Genomic DNA, 25009 nt, shown 5'->3' on the forward strand with positions numbered 1-25009 from the left:
AAGTATGGTGCATATCCCATTGGTGATGAGATGGATTAGAGGGGTTACACACTTTTTCAACAGTTATACACAGTAGACGTTCCTTTACCCAATATCCATTTCACTGAACTCCCCATTTTCTCAGTTTTTTTTTAAATTAAGCTATTTTAATGTTGCTTTTTTTTTTCCTTTTTAACAGTGGAATAAATAGTTTTCTTGATGACTGTAGACATGTAAGGCCGGTTGGTACAATTCAGAAATATGAGTAATGGTGTCTTGATTGGTGTGTAGCCTTCAATAATTACAAGAAGTTCTTTGTATGTAACTGCTGTTAAACCAGTAAGACTGCATGTATGAATCCATCATTTTCAGGACTGCTGGTAACCTGGGAATATTTTTCCCAAATGACTTTGCCTCCTTGTGTCACAAGGCCCAATTCATTCACATTCGCCTCAATAACAGCACCTTTGGTAACTATGAAGTGTTGCTTTTTAGAAATGACTATGAAAGCTTTTATCACTGCTATACCCTTAAGAGCCTAAGCTCTACACTTTTTGAAATTTTAGGGAGAGTGAGCCTATAATTTCAAGATACCTTAAATAGCAAAATTTGAACAAATCTTCCAAGTGCCCTTCTTTGTAAATCTATTTAGAATCAAGCTTAAAAATCACCAACAGCAAATCATTTTCATAGCCTATATGGCAACTGAACTTTCTTCTATTTAATTTTTCAGCACTGCTTTATTATAAGACACAGGTGGCAAAAAATAATAAGCTATTTGTTTTGTAAGCTGAAAAGAATGAGAGTCACAGAGTAGATTTGCAGCAATATCTTCTGAGGATAGCAAGAAAAATAGACATTTCAACTGTGCCTTTCGATTTGCAATCATGTTGATGGAAATGAATAGCCCCAGGTCACTCACCTTAAAACCTAAATAAAGAAGCAAGTAATTGGCCAACCAGGGGTCTAGAATTGGTACAGAATTCAGAGACTCGAGAGACAGTTTTCTATGACAGTTAACCTGGGGTATCCTCTAGTGCACATTAATGAAGTCTCCTTTATGTACAGTTGGGAAGGTCCCCTAGAGGAGGAAATGGCACCCCACTCCAGTATTTTTGCCTAGAGAATCCCATGGACAGAGGAGCCTGGTGGGCTACAGTCCATGGGGCCGCAAAAAGTCAGACACTACTGAGTGACTAATCCCTGACATTTTGGTAAGAACACCCAAAGGTGCATGCAGTGGGGATGAGGGATTCTTCTTTACACCAAGTGCTGGCAGGCAAAAGGGGCTTTCAGTTCAGCATGTGTCACATGGGCCTTCTTGAAACATAATCCCATTGGCCTAATGAATCTTTCATATTCAGGTAGTTTTCGAGTAAAGCCATGTCCAGCAAAGCAGTGTTTGTAACCATCCTCTTCTAGGCTTTCTTCTTTGTCTTTCCATTCAAATAACTTTTCATACTTCTGTGTCTCCCTAGGCGAGAACTTTGGGCAGAGAGACTTCCATTTTCCCACTTTCTGTTTCATTTTTGTTTAATCATATTGGAAAGTACATTAGCTCGAGACTGTCCCTCTCTGCCCAGTGGTTATATAGGTGCTATTCTCTGTGGAGTCTTTTTATCATGCTTCTGTTTGGCTGTTTCTCTTTTCATGCATCTTTTTCATGTGTATTTTCTCAACATGGAGCTATGCATGGTAGAGCTTAGCTTTCAGACCAAACATCTTTTTTTGCCTCCTTTGAACATTCATGAGCCTCTTGACCTTCCTTCTCTCCTCTTTTTCTCATGGTAATCCAAGTGATATCCATAGTGCTTCCGCTGTAACTTCATATATTCATATATTCACTCTGTGGCGTGGTGAGGGCAGCCCAGCCACTGGGTGCCGCCGCCAGAGCAGAGGCTCTCCATTTGTGGGTCTCAGAGATCCACGAGCAGACTCCATGCCCTTCTCCACCATTTTTGTTGATTGACATTTGCATCCCTAGGAATACTCACTCATCCACCCACAGACTTCCATTGTCACCGGGGTCATGGCATGCTCACCAAGAGGCCTCAGCTTGTTCTCAAACCAGGCTGTGCCAATTTTGTTTCTTATTGGACATATGTGACACAAGTAAATATCATGTAAATCAATGAAATATCAGTAGGAAAAGAAAAAAAAAAAAGCCCAAGTTATGTGCAAATCAAGTTGAATGCCTTAAAGAAAGATGGCAAAGGTAAATTGCTCAAGAATGATATCATAAATTTTGTTGTTGAGTTTGGTGGGCAGGAAGACAGCTATAAAACCAGTAGGGAAAAGGAATAAAATCCTAGAAGGTTTCACACTCAGATTTATATCCAAGGGTCTGAATTCTGATCCCATTTTAAAGAATTTGACTTTGGAAATTGTGGGCAATGCACTTTGGATGCAGTTTAAGCTAGATACCATAAAATTCTGGTTAATATATCTGTGCCGTGGAGAATTTTGCCCCCCCTCAAAAAACATTTGCTAAAATCCTAACCTCTACTTCCTCAGAATGGGACCTTATTTGGAAATAGGGTCATTCCAGATATAATTAGTTAAAGTAAGATGAGTAAGTTTACATACTGGAGTAAGATGGGCTCCTAATCCAATATGACTGGTGTCCTTATGAAGGGGGAATCTGGACACAGGCATTTCTGGGGGAGAGATGAAAGGAGAGACTGGGATGACGTGTGTAGGAGTCAAGGTTACCCAAGAGTGTCTGCAAACCATCAGAAGCTCAGAGAAGGCATGAACAGATTCTCACTCACCAATTCTGTTGACACCTTCGTCTTGGGTTTCTAGCCTCCAGACTCTCAGACTGCCTTTCTCTTGTTTAAGCTGCTCTGTTTGCGGTACTTGGTTATGACAGCTCTAGGAAACTAACACAATGCCACACTCAAAGAGAAGTCCATTGTTCACATGAAACAATATTTGAAGTTAGGATAAACTACTTAGGATATGTATATATCATTTTTAATACCTTGATTTAACTTGAATTTACTCTACTGCCGATTCAACTATGAGACTCAGTGACACAGGATAAAAAAACTCTTATTCTAGTAATCTTAATGCAAATTAGAAAAGCTTGTACAAGCACATCAATCCATGGTTCTACAGACATTATTACATAGTGCAAGGCTAAATAAAAATTGAATTTTCTTGGACTCCAAAAATCTCTGCAGACAGTGACTGCAACCATGAAATTAAAAGACGCTTGCTCCCTAGAAGAAAAGTTATGACAAACCTAGACAGCATTTCAAAAAGCAGAGACATCACTTTGCCAACAGAGTACAGTCACAAAGCTATGGTTTTTCCAGTAGTCATGTACAGATGTGAGAGCTGGACCATAAAGAAAGCTGAGTGCCGAAGAATTGATGCTTTCGAACTGTGGTGCTAGAGAAGACTCCTGAGAGTCCCTACGATAGCAAGGAGATCAAACCAATCAAACCTAAAGGAAGTCAACCCTGAATATTCATTCATTGGAAGGACTGATGCTGAAACTGAAGCTCCAATACTTTGCCCACCTGATGTGAAGAGCCAACTCATTGGAAAAGACCCTGATGCTGGGAAATATTGAAGGCAAAAGGAGAAAGGGGCAGCAGAGGATGAGATGGTTAGATAGTATCACTGACTCAATGCACATGAATTTGAGCAAACTCTGAGAGATAGTGGAGGACAGAGGAGCCTGGCATGCCATGGTGCATGGGGTTACAAAGAGTCGGACACAACTTAGAGACTAGACAACAACAACAAAGTAAAAACAGAAACTTACATAAAGAAAATTATTTCTGTGACATAGAAATAGCCTTAAATGTAGAGATGTTATACAAGATCCTCTAGTTGGGGGAAACACTCATGAGGAGGAGCTTCACTTGGACATGTGGCATCCTAGAAGCTGGAGCAAGTAACGTGACTGCCTTTTTGAACATCTGTTACCTCATCGGGAAAAGGGATGTTAACAGCTGCTTCACTGGCGGTGAGAATTCAATGGGATGCTTTCTGTGAGAGCAGCTGGAAGGCTGTATAAGGAGGTAAACAAACGGAGACAGCGCAGTGAGCATGATGCGCGCCTTGTGTCTAGCAGAAGGAAAACCACCACCATCAATACCAAGCCCGCCCCCATAAGACACGCCCAAATTAGGAAACTGGGACAGCAGAGGATCACCCGGTGTTTACTCTCTCGAAGCTTTGTGAGAGGCCTGGTCTTCCCATTTGAGCTGTAAGTTCCGCTCCCCATTTGCCCTACATGCATCAACCTTGGTTGATCAACAGGCTGGAGGGAGACACGATAAGAGAGAGGAGGGTTCCTTTGAGAGCATTTCCTGGAGGGAACTAATGAAGTCACGCTTTCTTCATAGCCCAGTGACTGCCGTGCAGACCTGATGAGCTTAGGGCCAAGAGGACTCCCCTACACACTCTAAACAGAGAGTCTAATTCCTAGTGCTCCGGGGAGAAGTAACCAACATGCATCTATTTAGCACCAAATGAATAGGATGGGCCTGCTCTGCTATGACATATGGGCTAGACCACAGAAGAGAGCCGGGGTGTACGGGGGTTTATATGAACAACGCTCTAGAGCTGAAGGTGAAAAGAAAGGCTCCCTCTCCAGCAGAGGTCAAAACCTCTGGGGGTCCTGGGCCACATCTAGCCTATCAATGGGCTTCTCATTGGGTCAGCAGTATGTCTCTGTTTTAATAAAACTAGTTTTGTTTTTTTTTTTAAATATATTGTGCTCATGCTTGACTCTTTGCAACCCCATGGACTGTAGCCTGCCAGGCTCCTCTGTCCATGGGATTCTCCAGGCAAGAACACAGGAGTGGGTAGTGCATTCCCTTCTCCAGGGGCTCTTCCAAACCCAGGGATCCTGCATTGCAAGCAGAGTCTTTCCCTCTCCATTTTTTGTGGAAGACTTTTGAAATTTGGATTTTGAATTCCTCTTTAAAAATTAGAGGACATAGAAAATTGAAGCCACTTCCTGCAGGACAAAAGAACTGCTTTGAGCAGAGAGGCTGTAGTTACCACCAGCTCCTGCATCCTCAGTCTTAGATGCCCTGTACTACCCTGGCCTTGGCGTCATGCTCTGAATGTACAGACTCCGACACAGCACTGCAGGTCTTAGCTTGTAAATTCTCAGCCTGTGAATTCTGGCTCATCATGTAAAGGGCCTGAGTCTTTAGCATGGCATTCAAGACACTTCATGGCTTGACCCATAACTGTTTTTATAATATATACTCTAAGACAGGAGTTCCAAACATGGAGTCTCCTAAAAGGTCTATGGATCTCTCTGAAATTGTGTAAAATTGTGTGTGTTCGTGCATGTGCGTGTGTGTGTGTGTCAGAGGCAATGGTGTTCATCAAGCAATGCACCTATTCTAGTTTCATTGCTATTAGATAGGGCCACACGATTAGGTCTGGCCAGTGGGCTACAGGTCCATGTAGTGTGTACCATTTCTAGATCAAATGTTAGAAAAGAGCTGTTGAATAACCCTGCCACTCTTTCACAGACTTTCACTGCTATTGAGTTAACACCTGGGAGCAGAGTCCCTGCCATCCTGCAGGGAACACATATCTTGAGGGAAAATAGATTCTGCAGTGTTAAAAAGAAAGAAAGTGAAACTGTTAGTTATTCAGTCGTGTCTGACTCTTTGCAACCCCATGGACGGTAGCCCACCAGGCTCCTCTGTCCGTGGGATTCTCCAGGCAAGAATACTGGAGTGGGTTGCCATTCCCTTCTCCAGGGGATCTTCCCAACCCAGGGATCAAACCTGGGCCTCTGGCACTGCAGGCAGAATCTTTACCATCTGAACCACCAGGAAAGTCCAAGGCTATAAGAATTTTAAAGTATTTGTTACCTCAGAAGATCCTCCCCTATCCTGACTGAAGTGGGAGACTGACTACAAATTTTTAGATCTCCAAAGAGACCCATGACTCAGATCAGGTTCAGCATCACTGCTCTTGGAGAGAAGTATAAAATTTATGTTCTTGGTGAACATACAGTGTTTGCCATAGTCCCCCTACTGTGAATCATCTGTTTAATCATTCATTAATTCATGTATTAACTGAAGCACTTGCTAGGCACAAGGCACTGTGCCTCATCTGGGATGCATAGATGAGAGATATGGCTTATGCATCATCTTATTTTTAGAGTGGATATTCCATGTATGTGGTTATAAGAATTGCTGAATGCAGGAATATGCAAATACATGGATGAAAATGAATAAATGCACAAGTGCATACAGGGCAGCTGTGTATCCTATGCACAGTGCACACAGCTGAGGGAGTAAGTGAGGACTGGGATACAGGCTCCAAGCCAATGGCCAAGCCAGACTGTGGGAACCGCGAGCGCTGCTTTCTCCTAATTTTACAAAGATACCGTAGGGGAGAGCAGAGGCTCTGAATACATTCATGCTTGAAGGAGAGAAAGAGAGGGGGGAAAGTAGGCCGGGGCCCCACTCAGGGCTTCCCTGGTAGCTCAGCTGACAAAGAATCCACCTGCAATGCAGGAGACCCTGGTTCGATTCCTGGGTCAGGAAGATCCCCTGGAGAAGGGATAGGCTACCCACTCCAGTATTCTTGGGCTTCCCTGGTGGCTCAGCTGGTAAAGAATCTGCCTGCAATGCAGGAAACCTGGGTTCAATCCCTGGGTTGGGAAGATTCCCTATTCAGGAAGAGCATGTAGACTATAAGAGGAGAATGGCAAACTCATAAAGAAATTCTCTGTCTATACATCTCTAAATGCAGCAGCATAGGAGGAGCCAAGAGCCACTCTGCCCTGTGTGTGGAGGGTCAGGGAAGGCCTGAAAAAGACAGAGAATGATGACTGAGTAGTTCTGATGGGTGGACAAGGTGTTCAACGAAGAGGGAATGGCATGGACAAGCAAGCTGGAGGGTAGGGGTTTGGAAGGATTAAGGGTCCCAAAGAACACTCTCACTTCGGACACCAACTACAAGTGATGGGGTCCCCAAGACCATCCTCCTCTGATAATTTACTAGTAAGACTCAGAGAACTCACTGAAAGCAGTTACACTCATAGTTGTGTCCATCAGAGTGAAAGGATACAGATCAAAATCAGCAGAGGGAAGAGGCATGCAGGACAGGCTTAGGAGGCTTCCAAGGACTAGACGCCAGTTTCCTCTCCCAGCAGGGTCATCTGGACAGAGCTTACTTCTCCCAGAAATGTGTGACGGCACACACAGAGGACTTCCAACCAGGGAAGCTTACTGGAGCCGTGGTGTCCAGAGTTTTACTGGGTCTCAGTCACAGACATGACTGACCATAGTCTCCAGCCCAAAGAGAGGGGAGAGCTGCTATCACAAGACCCAAAGCCTTCATCCAAAGTCACATTATTAGCACAGGCTATCCAGTGCACTCCAAGCACCATCCCCCGCAAGGCAAACAAAGCACTCTTGTCAGGCAGGACCTGCCAAAGACCTTGAGGTCACCTCCAGGAGCCAAAGGCAAAGCCCAGACTTATCTCTGGGCAAGACTCCTTTTCTGCATAGCGTTACACAGTTGGAATGTAAGGTAAGAGGGTGGGAGGTGGGCTATAAGGCAGAAAGCTAGAAAGACACCTTGGAGCAAGATTGCAAAGGACCTGACTAAAATTGTGGGCTTCAGTAGCTGAGGAAGGAAAGACAGAAACCTCTCCACTATAGAGAATCACTTTTCTTGCATTATTTCATTTGATCCTCCAACAGGCCAATCACCCTCCTGAGGCTCAGAGACATAAAATAGCTGAAATCAAGACTAGATAAGCCAGGGTTTGAACTCAGTGCTCTTATTACACCAGCTATATGCAATCAACATATATTAATATTTGCTCAATATCTACTATGTGCCAGGCTCTGCAATGCAGGAGACCGGGTTTGATCCCTGGGTTGGGAATATTCCCTGGAGAAGGAAATGGCAACCCACTCCAGTATTCTTGCCTAGAGAATCCCATGGATGAAGGAGCCTGGTGGGCTACAGTCCCTGGGGTCACAAAGAGTCAGACATGACTGAGCAACTTCTCTCTCTTAGGCCAGATAAACAATGGTAATAAAATGGGCATCAGGCACACAGTGAGACTAAGCTCTCACCCTGCAGACAAGTGTGTGCTCAGTCACTCAGCCATGTCCGACTCTCTGTGACCCTGTGGACTATAGCCGGCCAGGCTCCTCTGTCCAGGAGATTTTTTTCAGGCAAGAATACTGGAGTGGGTTTCCATTTCCTCATCCAGGGGATCTTCCCAACTGGGGGATCGAACCTGCATCTCCTGTGTCTCTTGCAGGTGGACTCTTAACCGCTGAGCCACAGGAGAAGCACAAATTGACTCTCCTTATTAACTGTGATAAATACCGTGAAAGAGACTAGCAGTGACATTGATGGAGACTGAGGTGGTCAGAGAAGGCCTCTCTAGTGAGTGGTGTCCCAGCCAATACCTAAAGGAGGACTCAGAGCTGAGCAGGTGGAGAGTGCCTGAGGGAGGGCAGTCAAATTTTCCTAGTCCATCCTGTTCTTCCCCTGGAAGTAGAGTTAGTCTCACTTAAAAGAAGGCAGGGTAACTGAATTAGAAAAAAATCATCAACAATTTCTGATGAAATAATTGCTTCAGGCAAGTCTCATCATTAAATATTAAAACTATGAGGTGGAAGGTTTTGAGGGGATAGAGCAATACTTTGATTAAAAATGAAAGTATGTTTGCAACGAAGGGCTCTGACAACCATCACCTTAATCAAATTAACAATGTAACAGATGGGACAAATGACATGATAGCATCATCTATGAAATATTCTTGCCAAAAGGGTTTAGCCTAAATATAACTGTTAAGCCAAAATCCTTAACCTCAAATTTACAAGAAAAACAAAAAGAATGGAATGAAGAAACAATCAGATAATCTCCTAAAAATCTGTGTCATTTTAAAACCTGGGGGTCATGTTTTAAAACAACAGAGATTAGAGAATAAAGGCATGGAACTTGAATGGACCTTGGTTCAAAGAAAACATAGCTGAAAGGACTTTGGAGGCCAAGTAAGGCTGAATATTAGATGATTTTACAATTTGAGTTAATTTTCCTAAATGTAAGGAAGTCATGATTAAGAACGATAATGTCTTTATTTTTAGGGCATACATAAAAGAAGCAGTTATGGAAACAAATGTTGCTGGGAAAACTGGACAGCTACGTGTAAAAAAAATAGAGTTAGATCACTGTCTAACACTCTACACAAAAATAAGCTCAAAATGGATTAAAGACCTAAATGTGAGACGGAATAATATAAAACTCCTAGAGGGAAACAGAGGCATAACACTCTCTGACATACATAGCAGCAATAACTTTTTCCATCCATCTCCCAGAACAAAGGAAATGAAAACAAAAATAAACAAATGGAATCTACTTAAACTCACAAGTGTTTGCACAGCAAAGGAAACAGTAAAACGATAGCCCACAAATTGAGAGAAAAATTTCCTAATGATGAGACCAACAGTGATCAGTCTCCTAAACCCACAAACAGCTCATGACATTTAACAGCATCAAAACCAACAACCCAATCAAACAGAGCGCGGAAGACCCAAGCAGACGTTTCTCCTAAGAAGACATACAGATGGCCAATACCCTGTGCTCGGTCGCTTCAGTCACGTCTCTGACCCCGTGGTTGCAGCCCGCCAGGCTCCTCTGTCCATGGGATTCTCCAGGCAGGAACACTGGGGTGGGTGGCCATGCCCTCCTCCAGGGCATCTTCCCAACCCAATCTTTGAAACTGTGTCTCTTCCATCTCTTGTATTGGGAGGTGGGTTCTTTACGACTTGGGCCACAGATGGCCAATAGGCACATGAAGAGATATTCAACATTGCTAATTATTAGAGAAATGCAAATCTAAACCACAATGAGATATTACCTCACACCAGTCAAAATAGCTACCATCAAAAAAATCCACAGATAATAAGTGCTGGAGAGGGGGTGGAGAGAAGGGAACCCACCTACGCTATTGGTGGGAATGTAAATTGATACAGCCACCATGGAAGACCGTATGAAGGTTCCTTAAAAAACTTAAAATAGAGCTACAGCGTGATCCTTCAATCCCACTCCTGGGCATACACCCAGAGAAAAACATAATCCAAAAGGACATATGCACCCCAATGTTCATTGCAGCACTGTTTACAATAGCCAAAACATGGAAACAACCTAAATGTCCATCAACAGAGAAATAGATAAAGAAGATGTGGTATATATATACAATGGAATATCACTCAGCCAAAAAACAGCAACAAAATAATGCCATTTGCAACAACATGGATGGACCCAGACATTGCCATACTGAGTGAAGTAAGTCAGAGAAGGAGAAATATTGTATGACATCCCTTATACATGGAATCTAAAAAGAAATGATACAAATAAACTTACAAAACAAAAATAGACTCACAAAGGGGGAAGGATGGAGGGAAGGGATAGTTATGGAGTTTGGATGGACATGTACACACTGCTATATTTTAAATGGATAACCAACAAGGACCTACTGTATAGCACATGGAACTCTGCTTAAGGTTATATGGCAGCCTGGACGGGAGGGGAGTCTGGGGGAGAGTGGATACATGTGTGTGTGTGGCTGAGTCCCTTTCCCATTCACCTGAAACTCTCACAATGCTGTTAATCGGCTGTACTCCCATAAAAAAATAAAAGTTTGTGTTTTTTTTAAAGTGTCCTGATGTCTGCAGCTGACTTTAGAGGAATTCACATATACAAAGCCTTTGACTGTGTGGATCACAATAAATGGTGAAAAATTCTCAAAGAGATGGGAATACCAGACCACCTGACCTGCCTCTTGAGAAACCTGTATGCAGGTCAGGAGGCAACAGTTAGAACTGGACATGGAACAACAGACTGGTTCCAAATAGGAAAAGGAGTACGTCAAGGCTGTATATTGTCACCCTGCTTATTTAACTTATATGCAGAGTACATCATGAGAAACGCTGGGCTGGGGGAAGCACAAGCTGGAATCAAGATTGCTGGGAGAAATATCAATAACCTCAGATATGCAGATGACACCACCCTTATGGAAGAAAGTGAAGAAGAACTAAAGAGCCTCTTAATGAAAGTGAAAGAGGAGAGTGAAAAAGTTGGCTTAAAACTCAACATTCAGAAAACTAAGATCATGGCGTCTGGTCCCATCACTTCATGGGAAATAGATGGGGAAACAGTGGAAACAGTGGCTGACTTTATTTCTTTTGAGCTTCAAAATCACTGCAGATGGTGATTGCAGCCAAGAAATTAAAAGACACTTACTCCTTGGAAGGAAAGTTATGACCAACCTAGACAGCATATTAAAAAGCAGAGACATTAATTTGCCAACAAAGGTCTGTCTAGTCAAGGCTATGGTTTTTCCAGTGGTCATGTATGGATGTGAGAGTTGGACTATAAAGAAAACTGAGCACCGAAGAATTGATGCTCTGGAACTGCAGTGTTGGAGAAGACTCTTGAGAGTTCCTTGGATTGCAAGGAGATCCAACCAGTCCATCCTAAAGATCAGTCCTGGGTGTTCATTGGAAAGACTGATGCTGAAGCTGAAACTCCAATACTTTGGCCACCTGATGCGAAGAGCTGACTCATTGGAAAAGACCCTGATGCTGGAGGCAGGAGGAGAAGGGGACAACAGAGGATGAGATGGCTGGATGGCATCACCAGCTCAATGGACATGAGTTTAAGTAAGCTCCGGGAGTTTGTGATGGACAGGGAGGCCTGGCATGCCGTGGTTCATGGGGTCGCAAAGAGTCAGACACGACTGAGCAACTGAACTGAACTGAACTAATAAATATAAATGAAACATGAAAACTGTTTTTTAAAATTTTTTAATTTTTGTTAAATATTCAGATCATCATTGTAATATTTGAAATTCTTCACAATAAAGAGTTGGGGGTGGAGAAATATAAGGTGTTCAGGTATATATCATAGCTCATATGCCAACACCAGGAGACTCCGAAACATCCACCAGAGCCCTTCCCAAGAAACCAAGCCTCTGGTTAGGCTGCTGGCTCAGACTGGAGCTCCCATTCAGAGCTTTGTTTTCACGACCCATTGATAAGAACCGTAGGCCTACTCATGGCTGGCCTGGCCATAAGAAAAGCATATCTGTTCCTTCTACCCCCTCTCTACCTTCCAAGCACAAGCATCATGAAGAACAGTGTAAGCCACAGGGTAATTCACTCTTCCTCGGCCCTTTGATCATTTAATGTGGATAAGACTGACCTAAACCAAGCTTCCCGAGTAGACCCTGCTGGCAAGAATCAATGGGATAAAGTTTTCTCTTCACCCAAGAGAACCAGGGAGAAGCCCTCTCTCTTTCCTGCAGAGCATTAATGAAGAGAGATGTAGCCCCAGAAGCTTCTGGTCACCATCATGGGACCATGCCTGGGAAGAAGGCTGCCTGAGACCAGACGCTTTCCAAGGAGCTAAGAGATGGAGCATCTCAACCACCTGCCAGGCCCCAGGCCTTGCTACCTTGTGAAACTACTTGTCCCTGGACTGTTCACTGAAACAACTCAGTACATCTTCTAAGCCAGTTTAGTTTGGATTTCCTGCCTTGGCCTTATGAATAGTTCAAACCAGGACAGCAAGGAGTGAGCCAACTGGGGCTATTACAGAAAACAGCTGTGGCCACCATATTCGTATCTGACTGATGGATGAACAGTCCCTGAATGACTCAGTCTCATGGTCCTCTGCTTACCCGCCATACACCAGCGGCCTTCTCTGCCAGGATACATTTCGAAACAGACTCCCTGCTGCATTTCAAAGCACACTGTTTTTTTCCAAAGGTGCGCTACTCTAATTTGGAAGTTGCATCAGGGACATTGGAGGTGTCCATGAATTATTCAAGCCCATCAGGATAATGAGCCAGTTTCTCAATGGTCTGTTCCAGTCCCATCTACTTTCCCCTCCGGATCTCCATCTCATCTTTCCTCCCCTGCTCTCCTACGGAGGGGTTGCTTTGGAGTCAGCATATTGCTTTACTTCTAAACTTCAGCTTCCTAACCAATAAAGTATGACTAGGAATAGTCACTCCATAGTGCAGAAGTGAGGATTATCTGAGATTAAATAAGACATGACATAGCTCAAAGGCAGTGTGCTCAGCTTTTCTTGTCTGTCCTTCTCTCACATAGCACTCCGCTTTACTCTGAGAGCCCCATGCCCACCCAGCCTTCAGGGGCCACACTTTTCATAACATAACTGCCAGGCACAGTAACCCAAGTTCCTATCCTCTTGGACCACAAGAAAGTCAGCCTCCTTCTAAAAACTTCTGAGGGTTCTCTGGCCACGATTGTCACTTATTCATACCCACCAGTATACCTTCCATATCTCTCCTCTGCCCCTGGCCCCTTCTCCCAGGTGTGGAGAAACCAGACTCTCCCATCATGTGCTAGAGGCAGCATCAAGACAGGGCTTCTGGGCCCTTTGGTGTTTGCACACATGCAGGCCAAGTCGCTTCAGTCATGTCCAACTCTTTGCGACCCTGTGGACTGTAGCCTGCCTGGCTCCTTGGTCCATGAGATTCTCCAGGCAAGAATACTGGAGTCGGTTGCCATTTTCTTCTCCAAGGGATCTTCCCGACCCAGGGATCAAACCTGCATCTCTTACGTCTCCTACGTTGGCAGGCAGGTTCTTTACCACTAGTGCCACCTGGGAAGCCCCTCTTTGGGGTTTTCCCAAGACTGGGCTTCCCTGCTGGCTCATATGGTAAAGAATCCGCCTGCTATGTGGGAGACCTGGGTTCGATCCCTGGGTCGGGAAGATTCTGGAGAAGGGCATGGCTACCTACTCCAGTATTCTTGCCTGGAGAATCCCATAGACAGAGGAGCCTGATGGGCTGCAGTCCATGGAGTCGTAAAAGAGACAGACACAACTGAGTGATACTAAGGCTATTATAGGCAAATTTCAATGTAAAACAAGAGTACTTATATTTGAAATTATTAACATACATACACAAAAGGGCATGTAGTTAAAAAGTGATGCTTCCTCACACTCCTGTTTCCTACCCTCAAAGGAACCATGGTTTTTAGTTCCTTATGTCTTTCCAGATAATCTGTGGTTTTACAAGGATATTTTTTCCAGAAAATAAAGATTGATATTTAACATTATAAACCAGGGCTCTGAAGTCGAGAAGGTCAAGTGCACATCTATGTCTCTCTGTGGTCCGGCCCACTGCCACTGTGCAGAGTCCCACTCCCACCCAGAACCCAGACCTCTCTCAGATTCTCCCTTCTCATAGCACCGAGCTGCAACACTTCTCCCGTAGCTGACTAACAATCCACAATTGCTTCTTCATCTCCAGAGGAGCCGGGTCTCACCTGTACACTGCAAAAGCCCATGAAGACATCTTCCCAATAAACCGTCAGCTCTGATTCGAACCAATCACACCCCACCTCTCCAGACACTGATACAAATGCAGCAGCTGGTGAAAGTTGGGTTTGTCCCCACTGCATGGTGTTTTTCTCTTGGACAAGCTAGTTTCAGCAAATGCTGCATGGCTGGTTCTCCCATCTACCTGGTTTTCGATCCAGAGACATTGACTGGGAGTGAAGGATGCCCATCACCTCCAGGGAGCCCTGTGAGTGGACATTACCAGCCCCACTTTACAGGTGGGTGAATTGGTGCTCTGAGAGGCTGAAAGACCTACCTAAGCCCAGAACAGGCATCCAGTCTCCACTCCCACGCTGTGACTGACGCAACCACAGCCCTGCCTCTCCCGTCCCCCCCTCACCCCCCAGGACTGACTTCACCAGAGAGTCAAACTGCCCCCTCTAACTGCCAGCTAGGACACTTGCAGGTCAAGTTTAGAGGGGAGACAAGAAAAGATGCAGACCTAACCCTGAGGCTCAGGCATCAGGTGCCCTGAGCTTGCCGCAGCCATGAGAAGGGATCCAAGGAGAGTCCAAGTCACACAGTGCACTGGAGCAGGTGAAGTGTGCAAGTGGAGCAGGCTGAGCGGGTGCACGTTGTCCCAGCACCCTCATGACCGTCTCAACCACCCTCGCAGCTCTCCTCTGGGCTGACAGCCTTCTCTCCCCATCCCCAGCCAGTGCAGCTCTCTGCTGGAGGACCCCTAGCCACCCTTCTGCGAGCTTGAGCCATTCTGCAAGCCTCCATGCCATGCCCGCGCTGATTCTTCTGCCCAAAGCTTCTTCCCATGTCTCCTCTTGAACATCAGATTTCCCAATCCCAACTTAAGACAACTCACCTATGGCTCATTCTCCACCCCGTGATTATCCACCCAGCTGACTCCGGAGGTCGGGATCTAGGGAGGAGGGAATCTGCTATTGCTAAACCTACAAGGAAGGCTAACAATGGAAGCAAGTTTTATTGCAAGTCTAATACATGTAAATTGTAATCTAATCTCATCATCTCATAGTTGGTAGAGCAAGACAACAGGGAGAGAACAATTATAATCATAATTAATTATGAGGGAGACTGAAGATGTTTTTGAATATGAAACCCTACTGACACTCTGAGGTAAGCTCTACTGAGATCCAGCATGTTTAAATGCAAGAGGACATGGAAGACATCACGTAGGGTAAATTTCCTTGTTTTTCTTAGTATTAGCAGGAGTAGTAGTATTGCCAACAAAATCTTATGCTTGCAAGTTCCCAAATTTGTCACTCAAGTTTTCTTTAGCCCTTCTTATCTGAGTGTGCATTGAAGTCAATGAGCACAGTGATGACTCCAACTGCCCTGGCTCATCCGCACCACGGCTGGCAAGTGAGAACCAGCCCCAGCAAAGTCCCCACCCCACCGCCTTCTAGAAGGCCCCAGCCGATCCTCCTGCATGTTCACATTCCAGCTCTGATTCTATCAGCTCTGCAGTCGCTCTGCTCTTCCACCAGGCACCCCAGTTCACACGGCAGAAATATCTTCTTAAGTCAAGTTCACGTCTCCGCTGGGCCCACTGCCAGTTCCTTTGGCGCTCTGATGAACACAGAAGCCCGCCCTCCCCCACAGCCTGCCTCGCCGTCTTCCCTGTTTGCCAGCATGTGGCAGCCATAGAGACTGTTCGTTGGACCCAGAGTTTCCCACTGGGGCTCCTGCATCTCTTTGCTTGCCCTCTGGGTACCATCTTCCTGCCTTCTGCTGCTGCTTTGGAAAGTAACTCTCCAGGGTGACTGCGGCAGGTGCTGTGGACTCTGCCTTAGGCCCAGGCTGGCTGCTGGCTCTGTCAATGCATCTCTGCTCCAGGGGACAGCTCTGTTCCACCCTGGCCAGATCAGTCTGCTGTCTGATAGAGATACCTGAAACTCACTCCGGCTCAAAGGCCACAGGAACGCACGGCAAAGTGGGACAGAGAATGGCTGTTTCTGTTTGGATGAGAAAGGGACCCCTCCTAGAGCTGCCGGGACCCCAGGATATCACCTTGACCACTGTGAATGCTTCCCCTCCTTGATTCACTAGAGTGCGAGCATTTTCACACACACCCAGGCAGCCGGTCCAAGGGCATGTGGAGTAGGGCATATATTGCTGCACAGTCCGCTGAAGAGCCTCACTTCCCTCTAATGACTAAGACTTGGTTATTAGGCAACCACTTCAGCCACCCACGGCCACACAGGATCAGTTCTCTGCCAGCCCCCTGATACATATAATCAAGCAGGTCCCATCAACTCACCCAAGCTGGCACAGGGACAACTGAGCTCCCACTGGGATAATCCTATCAAACATTGCATGCACGATAAGTCACTTCAGTGAGTCTGATTCTTTGTGATGCTATGGGCTCACCAGGCTCCTCTGTCCATGGGGATTCTCCAGTCAGTACTGGAGTGGGTTGCCATTCCCTTCCCCAGGGGATCTTCCTGACCCAGGGATCGAACCTGCATCTCTTACATCTCTTGCATTGTCAGGCAGTACCTTCAATCATTTTTCACTAATTGCTCTCTCTGGGCCCTGGGAAGACGCAATTCGGCACACACTTCACAGAATCATGCTCAAGAAGCTACAGGTGCCTAAATCAGGACTTTGCAGGCAGTGAAGGTAGAGTTGGGCCACCCAGAGCCGCCTTCTTGCCCGGGCTCTGTGATTCCAAGATGAGATTCTCTCCAAAGACCCCCAAACCATTCTCTTCACAGAAGGTGTCTGCTAAACCAGGAAATGGATTTTACCTTTACTGCCTGTGTTTCGGCTTCTGCCCAATTTCTTGAATCTGAGGGAATTCTGCGAGGATAAGGATCACTTTAAGCAACTAGATGAGTCAAGGAGCATTTGAAAGTAAAATGTGAATTTGGGCTCAGATACAAATATTAGTCTCTAATCTTCAAAGCATAAAATTTGCAAAGAGCCTATAGGAGTGGTGGGGAAGTGGAGTCAGCAAAGCAAATACGGCCTCCCGGTGGGATCTGAGGCCAAGCTCTGGAGCTTAGCATGGTGCTAGGCTTGAGTACCAATGCACATCGTGAATGGAATATTCATTTCCATTATTCAAAGAAGGATGGCGACCCTCCACAGGGCTTTGCATTGTACAATCCAAACTATTTTCTGGGCCAGGCCCTGTGCCCAGCATTTGTGCTACAGACATGAGCCAACCATGATTCCACTCCTCAGGATCACAAGATCACAAACACAGAGGCAATCGACAACAGAAAGGATGCGACCGCCGCTAGCTGAGAGCTTCTGGTCCCAGGCGCCATGCCAGCTGACCTTGCTTGCACGGTCTCATTCAATCTCTACAATCTTGCAAGGAGGTTCTGTTATGCCCCCATTCACAGAGAGGGAACTAATTCTGAAAGGGGTGCTGTAATAACCACACAAACTTGCACAGCCAACAGGAGGGGAAGGTGAGTCCTTCTGAGGAGTCCTAACCTGCGTCCATCTGACCTCAAAATCCATGTTAATCTTATCTTCTCAATCACTGTTGTGGCGTAATCACAGACAGCATGACAAGCGCTGTTCCAGCGGGTGGACACGGGACAGAAGGGGACAGAGGACGAGAGGAATCATCCAGCGGGAGACGTGGATTGGAGCAGCGGAGGGAAAAAGCAAGTTGGAGGAAAACCTTTCCAGAGGTAGTTGCTTTTTAACTCAATTTCATAGAACCCTGGTGCCCTGGTGAGTTTCTGGGGTGGACACGGGGTCAGGTGAGCACTCCAGGCACCAGGAACTACATGAACAAGTACAGCGCTTCAGAGTATGTGGCACAGTAAGAGAAAGCAAGTCATTTTCAGCGGAGGGAATGCAGGCGGGTGGGGAGGGGCGTTGGCTCCAGGTGAGACTGGCAAAAACGTCCAGCCCGGAAGAGCCTGGAATGCCATGCTGACAGGGCTGGACTTCATCCCGGAAGGACTGGGAGCCCTCGAATGATGTAAAATAGGAGATCAATCTGATTTGGGATTTTATTTCCTAGAAAATTTACCCTGGGGCATGTAAAGAATGGATTGATAAAGAGAACGGATAAGCTATGAGGATATTAAGAGTGAGGAGATGGGATACAACTTCTCAGGTCTTCTAAAGGTTTAACGGAAGTATTCTTCTGAAGTTCATGTGCATCACTTTCTTGGCTGTAACATGACGTTGTCAGAAAGCTCTAAATACCAATCCCCCCCCACCACTGAGAAATAACTTAAATGGTCTGAGAAAATGGTTCCAAAACTATTCTATGTTCTATACTTGAGGCTCAGAAGTGATCGTGGTCCAGGCAGAAATGAAGACACTGGAAATTCGTGACAAAGCTGGGCTTGGCCTGCTGCAAACACAGGGAAGGCATGACCTTGGAGGCTTGGACAGCCGCAATAACAACATCTATAGTCCTGGGGATGCAGGAAAGATAACCTCATCAGAGAGCTGAAGGTCCGAATAGCATTTTCCTGGCTTATTTTCAAAAAACCTGAAATTATGACTTCGAGTGCCCAAGGCTGCCAGAATAGTGTCTGTCATATTTCATTTTAAAATGCTAGGGGTTTTGCACTTACTGATATGCCGAGAAAACACTGGCTTTTCAGAGACATGGCGTTTTCTTTGTTTGCTTGTTTGTTTTTAATTGCATTTCTTACTCAAGGTCTAAAACATCTGTCACCTCAAAGAATACAGGGGAAATCAAAAGGAAATAAAATATAGGTTTATAATCTGTCCAGGCTAAAAGGATCATTTTACACATGTAAATTCTTTCCACGCTGTGCCAGGGGCAGACATACTGCTTATAAACTTGTCATTTTAGGAGAGGCAACATCTTTGGGAGAGAAATGTTGCATTACATATCTTTCATTGCATAGCATTTCTTTAGGAAACATTTCAAGGGGACAAAAATAAACAATCAAAAATTAACAAAACTTGAGTTTGAAGTCAGAAAACCCAATTCTGCCTCTCACTAGCTGCGTGAGCTGAGGCACGTGACTTCCCATCTGGGGTCTCCTTCTCCATGAGAAGAGCCTAAGGAGAGTTGCTACTTCACTGGATGCCCTGAGAAGGAAGTGGGATAGCGTCTATGAGGTGCTTGGCGCTGGGGGAGCATCCAGAAATGTCAGCTGATGTGACCCAGTCATTATAATTATTGAAATACTAACTTTAAATCTTATTATTTAAGTAATCGACTTCACATTTAAAAAAATTTTAAATATAGACATGCTAAAATAAAAATTTTAACTGAAACCCATTGGGAAGTTCATGTCTTCTGAGCATTAGTCACCCTGGTTTAGTGACTGCAATAAACAACTACACTTTCTTTCACCACACAAACACACACACAAAGAAAAATTTTAAACCGTGGGTAGCCTTGCTGATCAAAATAATATTGTCCATATTTTTACATAGTACCATCTTATCTGTTTTCTATCCAAATTACTTGGATATATATAGAAAAAAAAGTTTCAGAAACAGGACCATACTATACATACATTTTGTCTGTGAGTTCTGTAGCAGGAGATCTCACAAAGGCAACAGACTAGTGAAAAGCAGGCTCTGAGCTGGGTGGAAACAATGTATAAAGCATGTAACCAACATAAGCAAGTGACCCAGGCTCCAGAATGTCTGATTTCTTTCTTGACCAGCAGCCAGCCATCTGTGCAAGCTTTCTAAGAAAGAGGTCATGCTTGGATTCCCATCTATCATAAATAGTAACTACTAATCCTTCACAACAGAGTCCTGGTATTAATTTCCATTTTCTTCTTACTAAGCGGTTGGTGAAATCTAGGCAGATGAGGCAAGGAGACGGTTTCTGCTCAGATCTGCTGCAGTCCAATGTGTGTCTTGTTTTCTTCTGGGATTGCTGGGTTTGCTGCAAAGCTGTGACTGCATATAAATAACCCGTCTATTCTGAGGCTCTGCTTTCTTCTGCTGTGTTCCTCAGTTTCCCCTGCTATTGTCCCTGCTCAGAATTCCTCTAAGTACAACCACATTGAGTCCGTCCTTAGGGAGACCTGCTTCCTCCAAGGCTCTCTGAAAAATGCCCGTTGCTGTTTAGTGATGGTCTAGAAATGGTGACTCTACTTGCCTAGACATGGAGTTCTCTGTCCAGTTTGGAAAACTACTGGGAGCCAGACAAGGATGGTTATAATCCACATCCTCCCTGGAGAAGAGTAACTTTCCAGCTGAGGTCCCTGGTGAAATCAGATCCCCCAAGAAATCCAGAGTAATCCAAATTAAAATGGGTTGGCCTAAAGGTACCCTTGGATCTGGGTCACTGACTAAGGAAATACAAGTAGAGTTACGAAAGCCTTGAAAAAAGAAGACAGGTCTGTATTCTAAGATCTCCTAGGGAGCATGCCAAGGGGAAATTGCATGGCACAAAACCAAGCAAGGCTTCCTTTAAAACTCTTTACTCACCACTGTCTCCATAGTCTATCACTCTGACAGTTGCATCTTTCTCCCTTTTTCTTTCTCACCCCTCCCTCCCAGCGGGCTCCCTCCTCACTGGCCCTCCTCTTTACCCACCCCCCACAGCAGTTATTTTGCTTTCCAAGCATCCAGATGACCTTCTTAATGAAGATCTCTGTGCCATTTGCTATCAGTAACATCCTCAGAAACACACGAAAAGATATGGAAATCAGATACTATAAAAAGAAACAAAGAACAAAAAAATCTTGGAAAGAGTTGAAATTGAAAACTCAATAGCAGGGTTGGAAGAGTTGAGGAAGTCTGCACCCCTCCCCCTTCAAAATAAGTAAGAGAACAAAGGAGAGATTTTTTTAAAAAAGGGTCCAGGAAGCCCAATGTTCAAACAATTTCTTCAGAAGGAAAAAAAGGCGAGAAAGAGAGAGAGAGAGAATAGAAAGGAGAAAAAGTTCATCAGGGTAATTCAAGAAACTTCCCTAAGCAGAGAGGAGAGCTCGGGTAGAAAAAACTCACCACCCAGGGCCCCACACAGTGGATAAAAATAGAACAATGCCAGAGTACATAATTGTGAAATTTCAGAACTTCAGTGGGAAAAAATATCTCTTAAGCTTCCAGCAAGAAAATTGGCACGTCTAAGAGATCAGGTATAAGACTTGCTCGGGATTGTTCAAGAGCAAACTAGAAAACAATCGTGAATACCTTCAAAATTCTGAAGAAAAAGAAATTCTGGTGGAGAATTCTAGAGCCAGCCAAATTGCTAATTGAGTATGTATAGAGATGAAGAATATTTTCAGAAATGCAAGGTCTCAGCACACCCGTGCACCTGTTCTCAGGAAGCAGCTTGAAAGCGTGCTGTTTCCAAAAAAAAAAAAAATGGAGGTGACAAGCCAAGACGGGGGAAGACAGGGTGCAGGAAACAGAAGGACCAGGACAAAGTCCTCAGGGAGATGGAGAAGGGAGATGGTAGGGGCGAGCTGTGGGCAGGGCACAGCGGACTCTGTCCAGAAGGGAAGAGGCCAGACATTCCCAGAGATGGATCTACAGACAACCCAACGCAAGCAAACATCTTGTTAGGACACTTAGTTCAGGTTTGAAGTGGTGAGAATTGTATAGAAAAACTAATCCACAGAACAATAGCATGTCAAGGGTAAAACTTTTTTTACTGAAATATATTACATGACTCAACTAGAAAAAAAATTGCAAAGTCAATTCATTACAATACTCAGATCTTATTTACATTTGATTTGAAAAGGAAAAAGAAATCTTAAAAATGTCAATACTCAGAAAGTACAATGGGGTTGCCAGGGGCTGGGGGGTTGTTTGTTTAATGTGGACAGAGTTGCAATTTTACCAGATGAAGAGTTATGGGATGGATGATGGTGACTGTGACACATTGTAAATGTATTTCATGCAACTGAGCTGCCCACTTAAAAATGATGAAGATGGTTAATTGCATGTTTGTGTCTTTTACCCCAATAAAAATTTGGAAAAAGTGTGGAGGCTATCATTTCTGATACCATTTTCAGATATTTCAGTAGATAAACAAGTCTTTAGTTGTTATATTATTACTTAGTTTTGTTTTGTTCTGCATTTGTTGGCTTTCTATGGATTCTTTAGTTTGCAAAGCCAGTTCTCAGGAGTTCAATGGTACTGCTTATCTTAACCATTCAATCAATTGTCTTGTTTTGTCTTAGTGGAATATAAAATTGCTAATCCAGAACCTAATCAAGACATTTCTCAGCAGTGTGATTTTATTTGCACACTCTTTTTACAAATAAATCCACAAACACCAGGTGACAAAAAATGCCTCCATACGAAGGAACAAAGTAATCCAGGAAAAAAGATAAGCAGAGAGAGAAGAGGATAGATCAAATGGAAAGCATAATGTGATAGAAATAGATTCAAATATAGGTCATCTAAAATACAGAGAGATAGAAGACACCATATAAGAAAAAAGTACCAGCTATATTCTGTTTTATGAGACATTATCTTGACACAGTAAGGTTGAAAATAAGGTGAAATGATCATCTAAAGCTGGGGACAGAAAAAGTTCTCTTATGAAGGGTTTGATAGCAAATATTCTAGGCTTTGCAAGCCATAGAGTCTCTGTGACAGCTACTTACGTCCCATTGCAGTGTGAATGCTGCCACAGACAGGAGGAAATGAACAGGGGTGGCTGTGTGTCAATAAAACTTTATTTAAAAACTTGGCCATCAGGCTGGATTTGGCTCACGGGCTAGAGTTAGCTGACTGATCTCAGATCCAGTCCCCCATCATCACTGTGGCCTCTGCTGCCTCCAAGTCTCCCTGCTCTACTCCTTAGCTGCACTCCTTAGTAGCTCGTGCCACATCAGCCCTTCTGTTCTTCAGAACTGTGAAGCTTCTTCCATCTCAAGATTTTGCCTTTGCTGTCCCCCCTGTATGGAACATTCTTGCACCAGACTCATATCCTTACTTCTTGCAAGAATCTACTCAAGTCACCTCCTTAAAGAAATCTCCTCTGGACCCCCATCCTAGATACCAGCCTTTCCTGGCCATAGCATACTTTATTTGCACACCATTGATTTCTGCTTTTTTAGGGTGTTTTATCATCGACTGACACATTGCACACTCAACACACCTTTGATTCTTTCCTTGTTGTTGATCCGTCTTCCCAACTAGAACGTAAGCTCTGTGAGAAAGACCTCCATCTACTTTGCTCATTGTTGCCTCCCCAGTGCCTAGAACACTGCCTGGTCCACATTATCAGAGCTAAACACAAATATTTTTGAAATCTGTGGATGAATGAATGAATGAATATCTGCAGCATTGTGGGTATTAGAAAACTTTCCTCAGCGAAGGATTCATACATTCCTTTTCATCTAGAAGAGCAAATTCTATTGCATGGCTGATTTGTTTGCCTCCATCAATGATGTAGCCAAAAAAGAAAAAGCTTCCAGCTCCCACTTTTACAAGTAAATGGCACAGAAGTCTTCCCCTTCTTAAACGTATCTAGTCTCTAGTGATGTATGAACAACAAAGCCAGCTACTTCTAATTTTTAAAATAATTGTTTTTTAAGATTGTTCTTTATCAAAGAATTCTGCATCATCAGAGGTGAAAGGGCTCTAAAATCCCCTCATCCATCCCTCTCTTTCCAGAGGGAACCATGAGCCCAGAGAGAGAAGAGGACCTCAAGGTCACAGAGAAGGTAGGCAAAGGCTGTGACTAACATCCTTACAGGGAGTCAAGGGTACATAACTTTGCACTCCAAGATAATACATTCTCAGTAGTTATTAAACGTGGAGTTTTAACATCTAATGGATTCTTCCCTGACTTGCAGTTATTAATAATCAGAGAATGAATATGTTTCCCACACCTTTGATAAAAAAAGGCCCAGTTGCATGGGAAATTATTTTTATCTTTCAAACAAAAATTCTGACTTATTCTGACATTGGAGCTTAATTAGCTAATCCTTGGTATCTCACATCAAAATTAGTTGTCTTTCCAATGTAGGTGTGTGATCATTGAAGTGTTTATCATGGAGTGTCTTTCATCCATTTTCAAACTATTTTTCTATTATTTTGAGAATCTGAAGTAGAAAGGGCTTCTTAATCCTTCCACTGCTTCTTTCTCCAGCCCCTGCTGAGACTAGAGAAGGAAATCAAATTTACTGAGAACCAACTATCTACTCTGTTGTGGGCCTTCATTTCATCCTCACCCCCACCATTAGAGGGATTTATTTTTGTTTTACAGACAAAAACAGGCTGGGAGAGTTAAAGGTAGTTTTTTCAAGGTCAGGAAAGGAAAGTGAACAGAGGATTCAGAATCAGACACTTTCTTCCAAATTTCAGCCCCAAATCTATCTATTCCATGACTCTGGACAAATCACTCTGCTTCTCTCAGCCCCCAGACCAGAGCTGTCCAGTAGAACTTCCTGTGATAAAGGAAAGGACTCGTATCTGTGATGTTCAGTGTGATAGCCAGGAGCCATATGGAGTTCTTGAAATGTGGCCAATGCAACTGAGGAACTAAATATAAATGTTATTTAATTTTAATTGATTTAAACATACACAGCCACATGTGGTCCACATTACCATATTGGTTAGCGTAATTCTAAGTCTTATTATCTTAAGCCCAGACAAGGTGGGCCCCTACTCTGGCCCTATATGGCTCTCCTCTGGGCACTCCACATGGGTGAATGAGTCCACAGTCCCCCTGGCCCACCCCGACTCCCCACCTTGAGCGTCTAAAACCACGATCTGGAATTCCTGCCCG

General features: G+C 44.2%; 1 pseudogene; it reads right to left on the reverse strand.

The window, feature by feature from the left end:
* Nucleotides 1–273: 273 nt before the first annotated feature.
* On the reverse strand, nucleotides 274–1817 carry LOC122705865 (annotated as a pseudogene).
* Nucleotides 1818–25009: the final 23192 nt, after the last annotated feature.

Source organism: Cervus elaphus, chromosome 12, assembly GCF_910594005.1.
Source record: "Cervus elaphus chromosome 12, mCerEla1.1, whole genome shotgun sequence".
Lineage (NCBI taxonomy): Eukaryota > Metazoa > Chordata > Mammalia > Artiodactyla > Cervidae > Cervus > Cervus elaphus.